Source organism: Hyperolius riggenbachi, chromosome 6, assembly GCF_040937935.1.
Source record: "Hyperolius riggenbachi isolate aHypRig1 chromosome 6, aHypRig1.pri, whole genome shotgun sequence".
Taxonomy (NCBI): domain Eukaryota; kingdom Metazoa; phylum Chordata; class Amphibia; order Anura; family Hyperoliidae; genus Hyperolius; species Hyperolius riggenbachi.
Window position 1 is genome coordinate 137,666,198 of NC_090651.1, and position 22,450 is coordinate 137,688,647.

The 22,450-nt window shown below is 44.6% G+C and overlaps 1 protein-coding gene across 7 annotated transcripts in view; it reads left to right on the forward strand.

The window, feature by feature from the left end:
* Positions 1-20,943, forward strand: part of LOC137521131 (leukocyte tyrosine kinase receptor-like) — a 353,345-nt gene extending 332,402 nt beyond the window's left edge. For 6 of the 7 annotated variants that reach the window (XM_068239976.1, XM_068239972.1, XM_068239977.1 and 3 more), the window contains 2 exons: positions 6,441-6,611; positions 20,864-20,928. The gene's annotated coding sequence lies outside the window, so the exon portion shown is untranslated. Of the gene's footprint in view, positions 1-6,440; positions 6,612-20,863 lie in introns of all 7 variants that reach the window. The other variant, XM_068239973.1, reaches the window with a different exon arrangement.
* The last annotated feature ends 1,507 nt before the right edge of the window (positions 20,944-22,450 follow it).

The following is a 22,450-nucleotide window of genomic DNA, read 5'->3' on the forward strand; positions in this document are numbered from 1 at the left end:
TCGAGCGGCGTCAGCAGGCACGTGACGCGTTTCACCCTTTCCGGGTTTCTTCAGACGTGACGTCAGTGGTATTTCCTTCCCCTTATATCGCGGGATTCAAGAGTGTAAAGTTCATTAAAAACAAACAGGCTAAATTTGAGGTGCACAGGTGCGACATCTAGTGGCTGTTTATAAGAAGACTTTCAAATTTAATCCACTGTTTAAACCATATAGAAACATGGATTTACATCTGTAAATCCAATATGATTATTTTTTTAACAACTCTTTATCAAAGTCCCCTCTCCTAGGGCTGATATTTAATTTCTATATGATTCCTTTCACCGTTAGGTATTTTGGGCCTGAATTATGATACCTTTCAAAATGCACCGCAACTGGACTCTTCATTTTTTTTCCATAATATTATTCACATGTTCTTGTATCCTTTTTTCAGGGGTCTGTATGTTTTTCCAATGTAGAATTTATTGCAGCTACATCTCAATTGGTAGATTACCTTTTCTGTGGTACAAGATATATAGTCATTTATCGAGAAGCTCTCAGATCCATCAGAGTTGCAGAACTTGTCACCTTTTCCACATAGGTGCAAATATCACAGTTTCCGCACCGATGCATACCTTTTACTTCATACTTCAAAGGCGGCTGTTCCAATTTATATACTAAAGACCACCTCCAAAGAGGGCCCTGAAGAACTTGCTATTTCCTATCACTATAGGACCTAATGGAGTGCACTCCAATTAGCTAGTAAGGGTGGGTCAAGATATAGGGACTCAGCTGTTTGGTTTTAATGGGAAGGGAAAGGGCTATTATTAATATTTGGTATGATATTGTGCTAATAAAGTTTTTTTTCATTTTTATGTACTCAGTGGCTCCCCATAATTTTTCTATTGGATGTATTCTGCAATGGGTGAGACGCTTGAGTATTTGGTAGCTATCCCATCATTTGTATATATATTATTTGAAAATGCCTCTGACAGAAATCCCCACTTATTATCCACCAAAAACGCCTAAATAGGCCTCTTCTCACCCTGAAAAGTTAAAGCAAGCCTGAATGAATTAAATATGTAGTACTAATGGTAAATAGACATTTGTAACAGAGCAAAATAGAAGATATGTATTTGGCTAGCACATTAATATTCCCCTAGTTTATCACTTGGTTCGATGATCATAAACTCACTTTACATGTGCCACAGACTTACGAGGGTTGAATGAAAAGTAATGCCTCCACCTCCATAACTCGTCAACAGATGGCAGCACTGGTTTGTGGCAAGTACTGGATTGTTCAGTAGACTCTCCTCTACAGTTCCAGTTGGTAGGAAGCCTTAGCGTTGGACGGTTGTGTTGTTGCAGTGCAAAGTATGGAACCCTGCGCAGAAGGTCGGTCAATGCGATTTAAGCAACATGCTGTTATTGAATTCCTGACAGCAGAAGGTGTGACCCCAAAGGAGATTCACCAGAGAATTAAAGCTGTTTATGGTGGTTGTGTTGATGTGAGTACTGTGCGTCGTTGGGCCAGTAAATTTAAAGATGTTGAGGTGAGAACATCTGACTTGCAGAACAAAGAAAGAGTTGGACGTCCTGTGACAGAAACCTCACAGTTTCACAGGCAGAAAGTTGACAGACTGATTTCAGGACGATCGCCGTATCAGAGGGAAATTGCAAGCATAATAGGCATTTCACAAAAACGTGTGGGTCAAATTATTGCTTTGCTTGGCTATAGGAAAATCTGTGCACGATGGGTAACCAGGCAATGACAATGCCAGATCACACACATCAAATGCCACCACAGCAGAACTGCAGAGACTGAACCTCACCACCGTACGGCATCCTCCATACAGTCCAGATTTTGCGCCGTCTGACTTCCATCTGTTCCCGATAATGAAAGAAAGTCTTCGGGGACGTCATTACACTTCTGATGAAGAAGTTGAGAGAACTGTGAGAAGCTGGTTGCGGAAACAGAGTGTCGACTGCTTTCATGACGGCTTCAGGAAACTTGTTCATCGTTGGCAGAAATGTATCCAATAGTCTGGAGATTATGTGGAAAAGTGAATATTGAATATTAAAGATCATATTCTAAGGATTATTTCTGTGTTTGATTTATTAAAATATTCCCATCCAAACCCAAGTTATGGAGGTGGAGGCATTACTTTTCATTCAACCCTCGTATGAATTCTAAACAAGATGTGTTGTTATTATCGATTACTATAGCACCAGCATATTTCATGGCACTGTACAAGGTATAAACAATACAGTTAACAATACCAGATAATGGTGATTGATTACATGTGATGTGATGCAATAAACAAATGAAGTACAGATTCTTACACAGGGGTAGGAGGTATGCACACCCATTACACAGCATTGTGAGACGAGAGACAGAGAGAGAGCCCTGGCCAAAAGGGCTTGGGGCCGTTTCTACTTCACATGTTGCGGAAACCACACCACAACGTAAATAAACTGCAACCAATTCACGTCAATGGAGTAGTTTCCATTAACGCGAATTGACCTACGTGATCCAGCGCGATTAAACACTGGGGAATTTATGGATAGCATGCTGCAGTTTTCCGCAGCACGCATCTAATTCCCCATAGCCGTCGCCAGGAAGCCGCATGACACTGCATCCAGTTGTACGGACGACAATCGGAAGTACCTGCGGGGGATGCAAGGCGATCGCTTTGCATCCACATCGATAGTGGAAATAAGCCCTTACAGTCTTAAGCCTCATCTACACGCGTAGATGAGGCGGCGATGTGGCTTATCAATCGAGCCGCTGATGTGGCTCGATTGATAAGATCCGACAGGTCGGATCTTGCTACCGCCATTTCCCTGCTCGTTCCCCGCGAGGGGACAATGGCAGGGAATTGAGCGGAAGATGCGCGGTGCGGACACGAGCGGGTATCGAATCCGGCGCACGTGCGGGCGAGCGGGGACGCGGAAGAGGCGATCCGGCGGCTAATCAAGCCGCCGGATCGGAGCCTCATCTACGCATGTAGATGAGGCTTAAAGGATTAAGGGATTGTGTCTTCCAAATTCCCGTTAGTCAGTAAGGCACATATTATCTAGCACAGCAGTGTATATAAATATTGCTGTGACTTTCATTCTGTGTAGAATGATATTGGCATTCTGCTAGTGAGATTATATAGTAAAGGTGGCCATACATTGGTTGATATGGCCAGCAGATAGATCCTTCTCTGATCAGAGATAGGATCTATCTGTTCGATTGCTTGCACACAGATTTTTTATCTATTTCAGCATGAAATCTTTGATTATCTGTGCTTGCTGGGTCCCAGTGTCCACCCTGCGGTTCTAACCTCTCCGCCGTGTGGTCTCAGTCTTTGCTTCTTCCCGGTGGCTGCTCAGTCTTCTTCACTTCTGTTTCCCTGGGCGCATGTGGGATACAATGCAGAGGACAGACACTAGAGCAGGGGTGGGCAAACTTTTTAAGGATCGGGCCACATTCCTCTCGACTGTAGCTTGCTCGCTCTCTCCTCCTTCAAACTGAAGAATTGCAGGAAAGGATTGGGTATAACTCGCCCTATCACACTCTCCAGTGGTGATCTCCATGGCAACAGCGGCATCATGTGACACACTATGTAATGACAGTTCGCATGACACCACCGTTACCATGGAGATCTCCCCTTGGGAGTGTGATAGGGTGAGTTGGATTTCTTGTACATGCTCTGCACGGCGGGAGGGAGAAAGGGAGAGGAGCAGAATCTGGCCCTTTTTTGACAGGATGGCTCCATAGTGCCTGCAAGCCGTATCCGTCCCGCGGGCCGTAGTTTGCCTATGGCTGCATTAGGGGCACTGTGACCACTACAGGCCCCTAGTGTCTATCCACTGTATTATGCCACACAGGCACCTGGGGATACGGAAGTGAAGATGATGCTGGGGAGAAGCATAGACTGGGCTGTGCGGTGGACAGGTGAGAGTACACTCATCAGTCGCCAACTAAAACGCTGCTAGCAACGCGCTCCCTGTCTGTTAACCTAAATTTTTCACCTGGATTGATTGACCCAATTGAGCGATTTTGGTCGAAATTCGCTTAATTGGTTGGTTGATCGGGGCGTATATCAATGAGAGGAATCGATGAGTGTATGGCCTGCTTAAAGGATACCGAGTGTATGGCCTGTTTGAAGAATACCTTAGCGCAAAAAAAGAAAATGTAAAAACAGGGAGCAGGCATGTTTAGTGGGCTCTCCTTATGCGCTCCGCTCCCCCCGTTCTCCTCTGTCCCCTTCCGGTACTGCCTACCAACCTCCCCAAACTTCCTTTCTGGTCAGGGTGGTTGCAGCTGACTGCGCAGGCGCTGCCGGCCATGCATGCACTATGTGCGGCCAGGAGCGCTCTGCGCATGCTCACTGTCAGAACTACGTAGTGCGCATGCGCAGAGCGTTCCGGGAGCAATCAAAGGAGGCGTGCCGCTGGGTAGTGGCTGCGCAGTCAGCCGCGACGAGTTTAGAGCCCACTACACATGACTACTCCCCCTTTGTAAATTATTTTTGCGCTAAGGTATCCTTTTAATGCAGGGGAAAGTACAATAGATCCACAGTGCAGTTTATTCTCTGAGACACCGGAAGCGCTGGCTCAGCATAATGCCGTTATTTGCTTATATAGTGTAATGCAAAACATAACAGGAGTATTGCACATGTCTGCAGAAGATTGGGAATTTTCAAAATAACTTTCCTGATATCCTACTTTTTATGTTTGTAACATTTATTGAGATATATAGAGAATCATTGCTTCCACTATAGCAGGTTTTCTCAACCAGGGTTCCCTGGAACCCCAGGGTCCTTGAGTACTCTGCAGGGGTTCCATGGCATTTTTCCCTATCGTGGGTGTTGGGTCAAGTATGAAAGAGAGCACACTGTATTAGGGGGTACTGTAAAAAGAAGCACAAAATTGGTGGTCAGAATAATAATGAACACATTAATAAAAAGCACTAGAATAATGAGACATTATAATGAAGGGCACTGTAATAGGGCATTAACTACCCCACCAGTGTTTAAAGACCATGCCACCTGCAAAATAATTTCAGGGGTTCCTTGAGATCCAAAAAGTATTTGCAGGGTTACTCCAGGGTGAAAAGGTTGAGAAAGGCTGCACTAGAGTGTCCCTTCTTTCTCTCTAAACCTTGGCCTGCCAGTTCTAACTGATTTTGTGTTAGGGGCATGTGTGCATGGACTGCGGTGTGAATAGTAATAAATATCCTTTATATCCTTTATGATAAATATGGCTCGCTGACGGCCTTGAAATGATAAAGTAAGTAAAGCCAACCCCCCCCCCCCCCCCCCCCCCAAACAAAACAAAACAAAAAAACATTTCTTTGTCTTTTAATAAATTGTAGTTTTTGCTAAATTAAAAAAGGGCTACTGCACAATTGTATAGCTCCTAATTTGCAGCGGCCTGATTACTGCTACCTCATTACTGCCCCAATCTGTCAGCAGTCATAGGTATGGGCAGCACAGTGGCGTAGTGAATAGCACTCTTACCTTGCAGCGCTGGTTCCCTGGTTCCAATCCTAGCCACGGCATTATCTGCACGCGTCTGTATGTTCTCCTTGTGTCTGTGTGGGTTTCCTCTGGGCACTCTGGGTTTCCATCCACAATTGGCTTCCCTCTAAATTGGCCCTAGACTGCAATACATACGCTACACAATACATACATAAACACATGACTATGGTATTGATTAGATTGTAAGCCCCTCAGAGGGCGAGTTAAGTGACAAGACAATATACTGTGTACAGCGCTGTGGAAGATGTCTGCCCTATATAAGCAGTAATAGTTATAAGCGCTGCGAAGCTACAGAAAACCAACAACGCTAAATCACATTTGATGGAGGGGACCTAGAAAGGTGGTGGAGATTTTGGGTTTCTGGAATTGGATTACGATACAGAAGCATTGTAAAGTTGGGACATACTTTGAAGAGCTCTGCAAAAGTGTAATAACATATGGGGTGCCCAGGGCAGATTAAGCACACAAATGAGCTCCGGAACTACAGCACTAAATATGTTGCATATGGCACTACCCACTGTTGAACTCGCCTACTTTTTACCACATAGCTGTGGCTTTTCCCAACTAAAATACATTTCAGGGAAGAACACTCAAATAGCTGTTTTTTCCTTTTTGCAAGACCAGCAACATGTTTTACAAAACGGTTAATGCATAATTGGTTAAAAACAATCCCGTTAATTGCACATAAAAAAACTGTGTGCTATCTTGGGCTTTAAAAATTGATCCCATAGATCAACCAGTGTCTGGAGTCTGTAATCCCGTTTTTAATAATTCACATCCAGTGGTTCATAAAATTGAGCTTCCCATAATGCAATGGGAGAGATGATTTGGTGATGTCATCACATGCTGTTTAGCTTCACACGTATTTAAGGGACCTGGCTTGAGGCACATAACAGGATTATGAAAGCACTTTTTGCTTATTTGTTTCTGCAGGACTACAGCGGCTGTGTCTGAGGAGTATCAGCAGCAAATAAGGGACTTTAAATCCTCCTATCAGCAGCAAGTGGAGGTGGAAGACTTAAAGTGGCAAATACAGGCAGAGCAGGTGACGGGGGAAGGCACTGGAGATGGAGAGGTCCTTGCTCACTCAGCAGATACAAGAGAGTAAGATCATTTTCATTACTTTTAGGCTGGTTGTATAGCTAACAGCAGTGCAAGCACTGCATTGCACCGCAGAAATCAGCCTTTATATGACCTTGCGCCACGGTGCAGCGTGAGGGTCATATGCCTAGAGCCGCTCCCCAGCTACTCCCTGCTGGGTAGGAAGGAAGTCCCTGGGATTCCCTTCAGTCATGCACACATGATGCGTAGCCCATTGACTTGCATTGCTGCATTATCATGTGGTAGGCATGGATCATGCAGTAATGTGCTACAGCCTTTGCTTTGGCAGTCATCGCACAAATCTAAGTCTCCTTAGATCTGCATGGCCCTTGCGGTGGGGAAGCAGCCAGGACTGTGGAGTCGGTACAAAAATCATCTGATTCCGACTCCTCAGTTTACAAAAACATCGACTCTGACTCTTCTAGGTACCCAAAATTGCTCCAAATCCTACTCCACAGCCCTTGCATGGCTGTGGAGTGGGTACAAAAATCCTCAGACTCCGACTCCTCAGTTTATGAAACCTCCAACTCCAGGTACCCCAAAATTGTTTAGACTCCAACTCTGATTCCACAGTCCTTGAAGCAGCATGAAAAAATAACGCGGGCAACAGTGTGTGAGGGGCCTAAATGTAAACTTGCCACTTGTACCATATGTATAGCATAGTCCCCAACCGTCCCGTTTTCGGCGGGACTGGCACGATTTGGGAGGGCTCTCCCGCTATCCCGCTATGACCCCCCAGTGTCCCGGCTGGCTGTGGGGGTCAGACGCAGGGCCGGACTGTTTGCGCAGGAAGGGAGGCAGCCAGTGAAAGGGAGCTGGTGGCAAAGCGGCAGAGAAGGGGGGAAGTCCCCCCCCCCTTCCCTCACCTTGGTGCTCCCTTTCCTGGCTCTCCCTTCCGGAATCCGGATTAATGTGTCTCTTTCCGATGGAGCAGCGGCTGACAGCGGGCGGGGAGGACTTACCGCTGTTACGCAGCCGCCGGAGGGAACTGTGATCTGTGTGCCGCAAGTCTGGTCTACTCAAGACCAGACTAGCAGCGCACAGATCACAGCTCCCTCTGCCGGCTGGAAGGACATCGGTAAGTCCTCTCCGCCCGCTATCACTCTGCCCACTCTGCCCGCTATCACTCTGCCGCTGCGCAGGAGACACATTGGAGGAGACACATTGATCCGGAGGGGAGAGCCAGGAAAGGGAGCACCAAGGTGAAGTAAGGGGGGGGGGGGGAGACTTCCCCCCTTCTCCGCCGCTTTGCCACCAGCTCCCTTTCACTGGCTGCCTCACCTATACACCTGGCTACATATACTGGGGGCACTTATACACCTGGTTACATATACTGGGGAGACCTATACACCTGGCTGCATATACTGGGGACACCTATACACCTGGCTGCATATACTGGGGGCACCTATACACCTAGCTATATATACTGGGGAGACCTACAGTGGGGGAAATAATTATTTGACCCCTCACTGATTTTGTAAGTTTGTCCAATGACAAAGAAATGAAAAGTCTCAGAACAGTATCATTTCAATGGTAGGTTTATTTTAACAGTGGCAGATAGCACATCAAAAGGAAAATCGAAAAATAACCTTAAATAAAAGATAGCAACTGATTTGCATTTCATTGAGTGAAATAAGTTTTTGAACCCCTACCAACCATTAAGAGTTCTGGCTCCCACAGAGTGGTTAGACACTTCTACTCAATTAGTCACCCTCATTAAGGACACCTGTCTTAACTAGTCACCTGTATAAAAGACACCTGTCCACAGAATCAATCAATCAAGCAGACTCCAAACTCTCCAACATGGGAAAGACCAAAGAGCTGTCCAAGGATGTCAGAGACAAAATTGTAGACCTGCACAAGGCTGGAATGGGCTACAAAACCATTAGCAAGAAGCTGGGAGAGAAGGTGACAACTGTTGGTGCGATTGTTCGAAAATGGAAGGAGCACAAAATGACCATCAATCGACATCGCTCTGGGGCTCCACGCAAGATCTCACCTCGTGGGGTGTCAATGGTTCTGAGAAAGGTGAAAAAGCATCCTAGAACTACACGGGAGGAGTTAGTTACATAGTTACATAGTTACTTTGGTTGAAAAAAGACATACGTCCATCGAGTTCAACCAGTACAAAGTACAACTCCAGCCTGCTCCCTCACATATCCCTGTTGATCCAGAGGAAGGCGAAAAAACCCTTACAAGGTAAAAATTCCTTACCGACTCCAGATGGCAATCAGATAAAATCCCTGGATCAACATCATTGGCATTACCTAGTAATTGTAGCCATGGATGTCATTCAACGCAAGGAAAGCATCTAAGCCCCCTTTAAATGCAGGTATAGAGTTTGCCATAACGACTTCCTGTGGCAATGCATTCCACATCTTAATCACTCTTACTGTAAAGAACCCTTTCCTAAATAAATGGCTAAAACGTTTTTCCTCCATGCGCAGATCATGTCCTCTAGTCCTTTGAGAAGGCCTAGGGACAAAAAGCTCATCCGCCAAGCTATTATATTGCCCTCTGATGTATTTATACATGTTAATTAGATCTCCTCTAAGGCGTCTTTTCTCTAGACTAAATAAACCCAGTTTATCTAACCTTTCTTGGTAAGTGAGACCTTCCATCCCACGTATCAATTTTGTTGCTCGTCTCTGCACCTGCTCTAAAACTGCAATATCTTTTTTGTAATGTGGTGCCCAGAACTGAATTCCATATTCCAGATGTGGCCTTACTAGAGAGTTAAACAGGGGCAATATTATGCTAGCATCTCGAGTTTTTATTTCCCTTTTAATGCATCCCAAAATTTTGTTAGCTTTAGCTGCAGCGGCTTGGCATTGAGTACGATTATTTAACTTGTTGTCGATGAGTACTCCTAAGTCCTTCTCCAAGTTTGATGTCCCCAACTGTATCCCATTTATTTTGTATGGTGTTAGACCATTGGTACGACCAAAATGCATGACTTTACATTTGTCAACATTGAATTTCATCTGCCATGTATGTGCCCATATAGCCATCCTATCCAGATCCTGTTGCAATATAACACTATCTTCCTTAGAGTTGATGATTCTGCACAATTTTGTATCATCTGCAAAAATAGCAACATTGCTCACTACTGTATCCACTAGGTCATTAATAAATAAATTGAAGAGCACTGGACCCAGTACAGACCCCTGTGGGACCCCACTGCTAACAGTCTCCCATTTTGAGTATGATCCATTGACCACAACTCTTTGTTTTCTGTCCATTAGCCAGTTCCCTATCCAAGCACACAGACTCTTCCCCAGTCCTTGCATCCTCATCTTTTGCACCAGACTTTTGTGGGGAACAGTGTCGAATGCCTTAGCAAAGTCTAAGTATATCACATCTACAGCATTCCCAATATCCATATTAGCATTCACTACCTCATAAAAGCTGAGCATGTTAGTCAAACAGGACCTGTCTTTAGTAAACCCATGTTGATGCTGAGAAATAAGATTATTTTCTACTATGAAGTCATGTATAGTATCTCTTAGTAACCCCTCAAATAGTTTGCATACAACTGATGTTAAGCTTACAGGTCTATAATTTCCTGGATCTGATTTTTTGCCCTTCTTAAATAATGGGAAAACGTGGGCTGTACGCCAATCCACTGGGACTCTGCCAGTTGCAAGAGAGTCACAAAAGATAAGATAAAGGGGTTTATCTATAACTGAACTTAATTCCCTTAGGACCCGAGGATGCATGCCATCCGGGCCAGGTGCCTTGTCTATTTTTAATTTATTTAGTCTTGCCTTTACTTCTTCCTGCGTTAAGTATTTAATATTACAGTTAGAAGATTGAGACTCTTCCGCCTCTGTAATTTGCAACAGTGCTGTTTCCTTTGTAAAGACAGAAGCAAAGAAAGCATTTAATAACTCTGCCTTACCTTGGTCATCCACCATTGAGTTTCCACCTTCATCCTTTAGGAGTCCTATACAGTCAACCTTTCTTTTTTTAGAGTTGATGTACTTGTAAAACTTTTTTGGGTTAGATTTGATATCCCTAGCGATTTGATTTTCAGCTTCGATCTTTGCTAGCCTAATTTCTTTTTTACAATTTTTATTGCACTCCTTGTAATTGCTGAGTGCAGCCTCGGTCCCCTCCTGTTTTAGGACCTTATAGGCATTCTTTTTCCTCTTCATTTTATCTATAACCTTTCTATTCATCCATAGAGGCCTTTTTTTATTCCTAGACATTTTGTTTCCATATGGGATATACATACTACAATATTGATTGAGAATACGTTTAAAAGCTTGCCATTTCCCTTCAGTGTCCTCCCCTTGTAGTACATTATCCCAGTTCACCAAACTTAGTGCCTGCCTGATTTGATTGAACTTTGCTTTTCTAAAATTCATAGTTTTAGTGGTCCCGCTGCCCCGTGGCCTATCAGTCACCAGATCAAACGTTATCATGTTGTGATCACTATTTCCCAAATGTTCTTGAACCTGCACATTTGATACATTATCTGGTCTATTCGAAATGATCAGATCCAGTAACGCATTCCCCCTAGTTGGTTCCGTTACCATTTGAGTCAAGTAATTGTCCTGTAGTGCTGCCAGAAATCTGCTGCTTTTACCAGAATGGGTAGCCTCAATACCCCAGTCAATGTCTGGAAAGTTGAAGTCGCCCATAACTATGACCTCATTTTTACTTGCCGCTTTTTCAACTTGCTGTAGTAATTGCAGTTCTGCAGCTTCATTAATATGAGGTGGTCTGTAGCATACCCCAATAAGCAATTGGCAACTTTTATTTCCACCATGAATATTTACCCAAACGGACTCCACATCTTCGCAATCTTCCTCCATCTCATCGTTGAGGACAGCTGTAAAAGAATTTTTAACAAAGAGACAAACCCCTCCACCTTTTTTCCCTGTTCTATCCCTCCTGAACACATTGTATCCTTTTAAATTGGCTATCCAGTCATGACTTTCATCCATCCATGTCTCGGTTATTCCCACAATGTCATAGCCTTTGTCATTCAGAATGAACTCTAGTTCATCTATTTTATTTGCAAGGCTCCGAGCATTGGTTATCATGCACTTTATATTTTTACCACCACATTTACCAATTTTGTTTACCTGAAATGGGCTACTTGAAGTTTTACCAACCTCCTTAATCTTTACACTGTCCCCACCCCCTCTCCACCCCCCATAATGTTAGGCTCCCACTGTCTTTTTACCTTATCTTGTCTATATGTTGAGACTTTATCCTCCCGCCTCCCCCCAGATCCTAGTTTAAAATCTCCTCCAACCGTTTAGCCATCTTCTCCCCCAATGCAGCTGCACCCTCCCCATTAAGGTGCAGCCCGTCCCTGCTGTAGAACCTGTAGCCGACTGCAAAGTCTGCCCAGTTTTCCAGGAACCCAAACCCTTCCTTCCTACACCAATTTCTCAGCCACTTATTTAACTCCCTAAGCTCCCTCTGTCTCTCAGATGTAGCACGTGGCACTGGCAGTATTTCAGAGAACACCACCTTGGAGGTCCTTGCTTTAAGTTTATCTCCAAGTACCTGAAAATCATTTTTGAGGACCTTCCATCTCCCACTAACTTTGTCATTGTGCCAATGTGTACCATGACAGCCGGGTCTTCCCCAGCCCCACCCAATAATCTGTCAATTCTAGTGAATGACCTCAAATTAGCAGGGACCACAGTCACCAAGAAAACCATTGGAAACACATTACACCGCAATGGATTAAAATCCTGCAGGGCTCGCAAGGTCCCCCTGCTCCAGAAGGGACATGTGCAGGCCCGTCTGAAGTTTGCCAATGAACACCTGAATGATTCTGTGAGTGACTGGGAGAAGGTGCTGTGGTCTGATGAGACCAAAGTAGAGCTCTTTGGCATTAACTCAACTCGCTGTGTTTGGAGGAAGAAAAATGCTGCCTATGACCCCCAAAACACCGTCCCCACCGTCAAGCATGGGGTGGAAACATTTTGCTTTGGGGTGTTTTTCTGCTAAGGGCACAGGACAACTTAATCGCATTAACGGGAAAATGGACGGAGCCATGTATCGTGAAATCCTGAACGACAACCTCCTTCCCTCTGCCAGGAAACTGAAATGGGTCGTGGATGGGTGTTCCAGCACGACAATAACCCAAAACATACAGCAAAGGCAACAAAGGAGTGGCTCAAGAAGAAGCACATTAAGGTCATGGAGTGGCCTAGTCAGTCTCCGGACCTTAATCCAATAGAAAACCTATGGTGGGAGCTCAAGCTCAGAGTTGCACAGAGACAGCCTCGAAACCTTAGGGATTTAGAGATGATCTGCAAAGAGGAGTGGACCAACATTCCTCCTAAAATGTGTGCAAACTTGGTCATCAATTACAAGAAACGTTTGACCTCTGTGCTTGCAAACAAGGGTTTTTCCACTAAGTATTAAGTCTTTTATTGTTAGAGGGTTCAAAAACGTATTTCACTCAATGAAATGCAAATCAGTTGCTATCTTTTATTTAAGGTTATTTTTCGATTTTCCTTTTGATGTGCTATCTGCCACTGTTAAAATAAACCTACCATTGAAATGATACTGTTCTGAGACTTTTCATTTCTTTGTCATTGGAAAAACTTACAAAATCAGTGAGGGGTCAAATAATTATTTCCTCCACTGTATACATCTGGCTGCATATACTGGGGAGACCTATACACCTGGCTACATCTACTGGAGACACCTATAAACCTGGCTACATATACTGGGGAGACCTATACACCTGGCTACATATACTGTGGAGATACTTTAAATTGATATATTACTAATTTTAAAATGTTAATATGAAGGAAAATGAACCAGGATAGAAAGGACCAGTGTGGTTTGAATTATAAAACCACATATTTTTCTTAGGAAATCTTTATGGTATGCGTGACTAGGGGTGTGGCGGGGGCGTGATAAGGGGTGTGGCAGGGGCGTGGCTTAAGTGTCCCTCTTTCTCATCTCAAAATGTTGGGAGGTATGGTATAGATGTGAGGTAACGGTCCTGCTGCTTTTCCTCTAGTAGTTGCTTGCCTGTTCATGTAATTCTCACCAGACCTGCAGCAGGCTGAAAGTCAGGTCAGGTCAGGTTTGGTTTGCCTGAACACTTCGGTACCAGCAGTCTTTGGCCCCTTAAGGACCAGAGACTTCTGATTTGAAAAAACGGCTTACTGACCTCACGCCGCACTGACCCACCGCTACCACTGCTCACGCTGCTTTCCCAACGCTGTAGCCCCCTCGCTCTGCTGTCCCTATGATGGCAGAGCTCCCTGAGCTGGTCAGGAGCCGATTTCATTGGCTCCTGACCCTGTGATCAATGTGATTGGCTGACAGTGGTCACGGGGTCAGAAACGAATGAAAACTGCTCCTGACCTGCTCAGGGAGCTCTGCCCTCATACTGATAATAGAGCGAGGGGCTGCAGCAGCAAGAGTGGCAGAAGTGTGTGGTGGAAATGGATGAAATTTACACCCTGGCAGGATTAAGGGGTTCTAAACAGGGCGTACATTTCAATCAGCGTGGTCCGGAAGTGGTTGGTTACAGGCTCACAAAATATAACAGATATCAGAATGGCTTTATTGATATTTAAGAAACCCTAACCCTTATAAACTTAAAATATATAATCAGTAGATAACACATGAAAACTGCATGTCTAAATTTTCAGAAGCTGCAGAAGTGAAAGCATATATACTATCTGACACGTTAGTAAACTGAAGTTACTGTATACTTATCACAAGCTTGATTTATATTTGCCAAGTTTACTCCAGGAACACATTAGAGAACTCAAGGTGAGAGGGATAGGTTGACATGTTTATGTCCTTTTAAATAATGCACATTGCCTGGCTGTCCTGTTGACCCTCTGCCTCTAATACTTAAGCCATAGACCCTGACGGAGCATGCACATCAGGTGTCTATGACAAATCTGACAAGATTAGATGCATGCTTGTTTCAGGTGTGCAATTCAGACTCTACTGAACAGAAAGAACAGCAATAACACAGTAGAGGGTTGACATGTAGGGTGGCACTAAATGCCCTGGTAGGCAGACCCAAGGGGGTAGCAGGAGTTAGAAGCTGTGCCTCCGGATCAAACCGCATATAATGTGGTAACAGGAGAAACAAATAGAAATCCGGGCACCAGCCAGCAGGATATGCTGCCCACAGTTGCCTCTGAAGAAGCAGTTTTATCTGTGAAACGGCTGTTAGGCTTTTGCAATAATCTGTCAGGGATCTTGGGGATGAATTAAAGGTGTTGTGTGCAGCATATCCTGCTGGCTGGTGCCCGGATTTCTATTTGTTTCTCCTGTTACCACATGAACAGAAAGATCAGCAGGACTGCCAGGCAACTGGTATAGTTTAAAAGGAAATAAATATGGCAGCCTCCATCAGTCCTCACACCTTGGGTTCCCTTTAAGTATCAGGAGTGAGGGCTGGTTCACACTGTGACAGATTGTGCTCAGTTTGCCGATTGCAAGTGATCAGCAAAGTGCTACAGCAGTCATCCTATGAGGGTGTTCTCACTGCAGCATCTTGACGTTAAGGAAATTGAAAATGTGCTGCAGGTACCAATTTTAGAGCTATTTTTCTTAAAGGTTGCTTAGCAAAATCGTGTTTTGTGAAATAGACCTTAGGAGACTCCAGTGTGGGGAGCAGGAATGGGAAGATTGCAGCACTGAAGTCCAGAACAAGAAATGGCTCCCCAGACAGCTGTAATTACCTATAACTGGCATAGCACTTTCAATGGACTGCGCCATCAGAGCACATTGTGTGAGGAAGATTCCATTCTCTTTGAAGGGAAAAAAACAACTAAATTTTAATGTCTAGACAATAACACATTTTTAGCACTGCGTTTCTCTTCCAGTATATACACTCACCTAAAGGATTATTAGGAACACCATACTAATACGGTGTTTGACCCCCTTTCGCCTTCAGAACTGCCTTAAAGAGAGTCTGAAGCGAGAATAAATCTCGCTTCAGACCTCATAGTTAGCAGGGGCATGTGTGCCCCTGCTAAAACGCCGCTATCCGCGGCTTAACAGGGGTCCCTTCACCCCCAAATCCCCTCCGTACATCGCGGAATCTCTTCCGCATTGGGGCAGGGCTAACCGCCGCAGCCCTGCCTCCCGCGCGTCTATCAGACACGTACCTCCGCCTTTCCCCCGCCCCTCTGTCTTCCTTCACTGAGAGGGGCGGGGGAGAGGCGGCGATGCGCGTCTGGTAGACGCGCTGAGAGGCAGGGCTGCAGCTGTTAGTCCTGCCTCCAGGAAGAGCAAAATTTACGACCAATTTGGTCGTTGATTTTGCAGGGGGGGGGGTTGGGGGTGAAGGGACCCCCGTTTAGCCGCGGGATAGTGGCGTTTTAGCAGGTATCTGTAAAGGACAAGGGGGAAAAGGAGGGGGAGAGCGCACTCAATAGACAATTTGAGAAAACCATGGAATAATCTCTCCTGAGATACTTGCCGATTAGCCCATATGGGTTGGTCGGCTGAAGAGCTTTTGTCCCACTCAGAACCGGGGACCAGGTCTTTCCAGCGATCTTCCTCCACAAGATGTACTGGCACATATGCTTCTCCGTCCACTGAACTTCAGTCCTGGATCAGATGCATTTCCACTCCTCGCAGATGCTACCTACCGCTATAGGTGGCCGCATTTATGCATAGGAGTGTCTGCACAGAGGTGTCTTGGATGTGCAGGAGGGATCAGGTTTGTGCCTATAATACTCCACGCAGCTCTGTATGCTTTACACTTGTAAGCCACAGGCTGCAGGAGCTCTTGGAGCCGGGAACTGGCTGTCTGTGTGAGGAGTAATGGCTGGGAGAAACTCCACTCTGCGTGTCTTGCACAAGCAAGCAGCAGGCACCTGGAGGTAAGTTTGTGAGCTGACAGGCAAGTGCGTGGTAGAAAGGATAAAAGGCGGCTGCCGTGTAGTGTAGTTAAAAGTATTAATTCTAATAAACAGCAACGCGTTTCCGAGAGCTCAACTCTCTTTCATCAGGCTAAAAAACGGCAGCCGCCTTTTATCCTTTCTACCACGCACTTGCCTGTGGGACGTGGGACACTAGTAGGCAGCGGACAGGTAAAATACATTTAGATTTGGGGGGACAGTGGCTGAGGCGGCATCAGGAGGGTAATTGCTGAAAGATTTCAAGCTGAAATTGATCGGGAATCATCCTACAATGTATGGGCAGCTGACATCTCTCTCTGATCGAATTTGATCTGACCATACATCGCTAGATTTAGAGAGGATATTTTGACAACAGTTCCACTGAAATCTACCACAGAAATCTACACATTTCTACAGAAAGCTACATATTTAATACAATTTATACTTTATTGCCATCTCGTGTCTAAAGCAAAGAACTACAACTGTTCATGGAACTGAAGTCAATTTATTTGTCAATTCAAGCCAATTCATTTCCTATGAGAGCACAGTTAATGACTTCCACACAAATCTGTAATATTTACATTTAAGAATTTTTATTTTTACAGCTCTGGCCCCACCCCCACCCCTTTTTTTTGTGGCTGAAAACATACGATTAGAAAGAACCAGCATGAGGAAGATACACTTGTGAGCATCCAGCGCCTCCCTGAAAAGGATTTATACATACATACATACATACTGGCTGACTTCCCTACTCATTTGCACACTATTTACAGCAGGTGCTTTTTAAAATGAGGAAAATCCTGAGAATCTCTCATGAGAAGTTGGATTAGTCCAAAACCTGGCAGATTTTCACTACCTACTGTAAGTGACAGTGCCATAGGGAAAAAAAAGTAATTTATAGTGCATATTACTCTTAGACAAATGTTTATCTTATATGTATATATTGTAAGTATTACATTTTTTTTCGATAGTGGTCCTTTAACATTAAAGATCATGGAAAAGTACTTGTCTGTCGCTGGTTGTATTGCTGTCACTAATGGTGCCCATACATGGTACAATTTTTTCATCCAATCTTACCATTTCTATGTAGTATAAGGGTAAATTAAGTGAATAGACTGAACGGATAATTAAGGCAGTTCCCTTATATTACATAGAAATGGTAAGATTGGATAAAAAAAATTGTACCATGTATGGGCATCATAAGAGTCATAGAAAAGTTATGTTTCTTCACCAAATTGCTTTCAAAGGAAACTGCCAACATTTTATAGTATCCAGAATAAACCAGCTTCATAGAGAAACAGGATCTGCGCTCACTGTCAATGTAGGGGACGCTGGCTATGTTCATTTGGAGACAACAAAGTGTTTCAGAGAATGCTGACATGATCCACTTCAACAAACTGATACTGTTTAATTTCCTAGAGACTGAGAGAAAATAAGCAAGGAAGAAGACTGCTGTCTGAATTAAAGCTTGCTTACACTGGCTGCAGTAACATCAATAGTGGTTGTTGACTACCGTAATTGGGAAAAAGTGTTATTTAGTGATGAATCCACCTTTTCTATTGCTGCAAATAATAGAACTGTGTATGGAAAAAGGTATCCTGATGAAGAAGTGAGTGCGCAGAGAGTAATATACATCTATAATGGTTTTGTCTTATTCGGCCTCTTCTGGTTTGGGAGACTATGCTTATCCGATGAAGCAATAAATGCCATGGTGTAGCTAAGGAGCTATGGGCAGCAGAGCAAATTTTACATTGTACCCCCCCCCCCCCCCCGTCCCCGTCCCCCGTCCCCAAGCGCTCTATACATAAAAATGACAGTGTCAGAGGTGCAAGAAGGGGATGGGGAACAGTTTGTTAATGATTACTACTATTTAAAGCATCTATAGAAGTGATTAATGATTAACACCAGAACAGGACCAATACTGCATAGCGAGAGGCCCACTCTGGCCCAAGGGCCCTGGTGGGGTCGCAACCTCTGCGCCCCTTATTGTGATGACACTGAATAAATGCACAAAAGTGTATTGATGTCCTAGCATAAATGCTTACTAGTGCTGCTAGTATAGTATAAGCTTCATGTACCACAACAAAACCTCTTGTTATCAAAGACTGTGCTGCACTGCAATAGACCCAAATGTTTTCCTCATTTTGTTTGGCCTGTCCAATTGTCAAAGTTAAACCCAATCGAGAATTTTGATGGAAACTCAGCATGAAAATTTCAACGAAGCAGCAAAGGTATAAACAAGTAATAACTGAATGTCCAGTCCACAAATAGCATTCGGTAACTGCAGCTGAATTAAAGGGCACAGAGCCTTGAGGGTCATTCCACTCCCCGGAGTGGGGAACCTAGCTTCCTATGGGTGAATCTGGCTTCCTATAATGGGAAGATGTGTCTACCTTTACTGGGGGGCATACTTTGGAATATCTGGTGCTGGCCCTAAATAGGCCCTAAATAGGTCTTCTCCTGCTCTGCTAAGGGACAAGACGTTAGCAGAGATTCTGAGATTTCTATATCCCCATATAAAGTTATTAATCTCCTTTTGTAAAGGAGCAAACTGATATTTTGTTATATTAAAGTGTAAGGTTCTTAAAAGCTAAAGTAGCCTAGGCAGGTTGACAATCTTAACCAGGGCCGGATTTAAGCCAAGGCCATATAGGCCATGGCCTAGGGCACCACAGGATCAAGGGAGGGTGGGCAGTAGGGTATACTAGGGGACGTGAAGGGTCACCTTGCTACCTATACTGGAGGGAGGGGGGTCATCAGGCTATCTATACGGAAGTGTGGGTAGAGTCATCTGGCTTGGGGGAAGGGATGGGGGGATGGGTCATCAGGATACCTATACTGGAGGGAAGGGGGGTCATCATGCTATTTAAACTGGAGAAGAGGGAAGGGTCAACGGGATACCTATACTGGAGGGAGGAGAATGGGACATCTGGCTATCTATACTGAAGGGGGCGGCTGCTGACAGTGGCCTTGGGCGGTAAAAAGTAGAAATCTGGCCCTGATCTTAACAGTATGAACTCCTAAAATGGAAAGACAGTCCAATCCCATGGGCGGGGTTATGAATGAGGAAGTAATCCAGCGTGGTGGACGGACGCCGAGGGGATGAGACGTCGGTGTACCGAGAAGCCTTTCCTGGTGGCCACCGCATAGGGGAGAGCGCATTAACAAAACTCTATGCGCTGATACAAAGTTATGGACATGTGAGTGTGCAATTTTAATATTTTATTAAACATTTATATAGTTTTACGCTATGGAAGGCCTTGTGCTTTTATTTTGAGGTGAATGCCTTGGGCAAAACCTTGCAATATTAAGCTGATGTGGATTGTTAGAGGCTGGGGATCGCCTGAGAGTATCCCACAAGCGCAATAGACCCATCTGACTGAGGGTCTGTGGATAAGGGTGAGTGCCCAGTCTCTGGGGTGTGGTGGAGGTGCACGCACACAGAAGCCTATGCTATTGATATTGCCCACCTGTGATGCTTTAAGAAGACATATATGGGACTTTTTAATGTCTAAGCGTTTATTTGGATAGTGTTCTATATAAGTTGATTGCAAGAAGTACCCACAAGGCTGTAGCGCGATTCTTCTTTTATAAATGAAATCATCTGTGACTAGAGATGGGCCGAACCTCCGATTTTAGGTACGCGAACCCTGTTCGCGAACTTCCGCGAAAGGTTCGGTTCGCGAAAAAGTTCGCGAACCGCAATAGACTTCAATGGGGAGGCGAACTTTCAAAGTTTTAAAAAATTCTATCAACTATACACATCACTGCTGGAGGACCCACCCACCCACCCTCCCTCCTTCCTCCAAGCAAGGTCCTTTATACCATTTGCCTACCTACACTAATTAGTTATAGGACAGCTGCTACACACACTGCTAGGGAAATTTTAATTGGCCTCCTCCCACCTCCCTCCTCCCACCTCCCTCCTCCCACCTCCCACCTCCCTCCTCCCACCTCCCTCCTCCCACCTCCCTCCTCCCACCTGTAACCTGTAATAGTTTGTCCAAAAACTGTGCAATGGGTACAAATACCGAGCCCGTGCCGGCCACTATGGGTCTCCCCGGCGGCCAGCACGGGCTCTTGTGTATCTTGGGAAGGGTATAGAACCTAGGTGTCATAGGATTTTCTTGAATGAGAAATTTAGTCAAGCCCTGTAGAAAAACATCATAGTGTATCCCAACTTAAGGTTCAAATAATTGATGGAGTCCCTAGTACATGGAGGGGTAAACTTAGTAGAACTAATGAATTGCGTAGGAGGGAAGCTAGTTGGATTAAAAGGTTGGGAGTGATTGGTAATGGAGGACTTAATCGAGAATATGAATTAGGCTTTTGTATATAGTGTCAAATTGATGAAGTCTGGGTTGCATGTTTTAATGTATATTCTCTCTCTTGTCGCAGAGCTTTCCGTTTGTCTGCAGTGGTGGTGCCTGGTTGGGGATACCTTTTCCATACACGCTTGCTGAGGAGGAACTGGTGAGGTATAATATAATATTTATTGTGGGGGTGTTGCCATGGAAGCGCTGTGAGCGGCCGTCTGTGTAGCCGTATGGCCGCGTTTTGTTTACATATGACGTCAGGGGGTATCCGCCGAGTGGGCGGTATCCAGTAACGTATTGTGTCCATTGCGCACTTGGTTTGCGCAGGACTCACGAACTGACCCCTCGCGGCGCTTTGACTGGTGACATCACCCGTTTGGTGACACCTGATCCCGCCTCAGCAAATGAGGAGCCAAGGGAAGTAGCTGTGAGCGGTGGTTGCCATGGCGCCCAGGCTTGGATTACGTAGTGGGTGTTTCCTTGGGAAAGAGATGCAGTCTTCTATCAGGTCCACCAGGCTGTACAGGTAAACAGATTGGCTGCTTGTAATTCAAAATGATTGGATGTGATTGAGGGTGGTCAGTATAAATATGACGACACTTGATTTCTTATGTGTGGTTGAAACAGCTTGAGGAAAGGCTGGAGACCTGAAACAGCGGGCTGTCGCTGTATTACCACAGATTTTAACTTGATGTTACAATAAAAGACCTTTTTACTTCTGGACGTGCCAGCCTTCATCTCCTTGTGTTTATAATACATTGTTCAGCAGGATAGAGTAGTAGTAACAGAGTTCAATTAATGAAGTGTCACATATAGCTGTACCCGATATCGGATACCAAAAGTATCCTTAGATGCATTACAGTCAACACGAGGAGATTAGTAATTTATTAAGCTAGTTATATGGAGGGGTTTCTCACTCCCGCGAGGAGACATATATAACGTGTTTGTGTACAGTTGCGAGCATAATTAATTAAATGTCTACCTGTAAACTTCTGCAGTGCTTATCGCACCATCTGGACCATATATTGTCGAACTTGTTAGGGCAGTTTCTGCTTTTGTATGTCATTTTGCACAGAGGTAGCATATGATTAACGGTAGAGATCCATTCAGTCTTAGAGGGCGTGACTGGCTGATTCCAGTGTATCAGAATTATTTTTCTAGCTATGTGGCAGAGTGTAAAGATCATGGCTTGCTTATATTTATTATAAGTATTTTTTAGCAAAGATTCCTAGCATTGCCATTTTTATGTCAAGTTTAAATGGAAAATCCAAGACCCTCCCGATGGTTTTTTCTACCTGTGCCCAAAATCCTTCAAGTTCTGGGCATGTCCAGAACATATGTAGGTAAGTTCCCTCCTGTGTGCCACATCTAGTGCATATATTGGAATGAGTGTGGTTAATTTTGTGTAGCCTACTTGGGGTGAAGTATACTCTGTGAAGATATTTTAAGTGTAATAACCTATCCCTGGATGAGATCAAGACCCCAGTTCCCCTACCCACCACATCCTCCCATTCCTCATCTTCTATCTCTCCAATATCCCTTGACCATTGTATATGAAGTTTATCAGTATTGTGATCCATTTGGACTAGCAGGTCCAAATATATAGCTGATAGGGGCTTTGCAAGGTTCTCTTGTATAAGGAGAGACTCCAGTGGGTCGGATTCCAGCT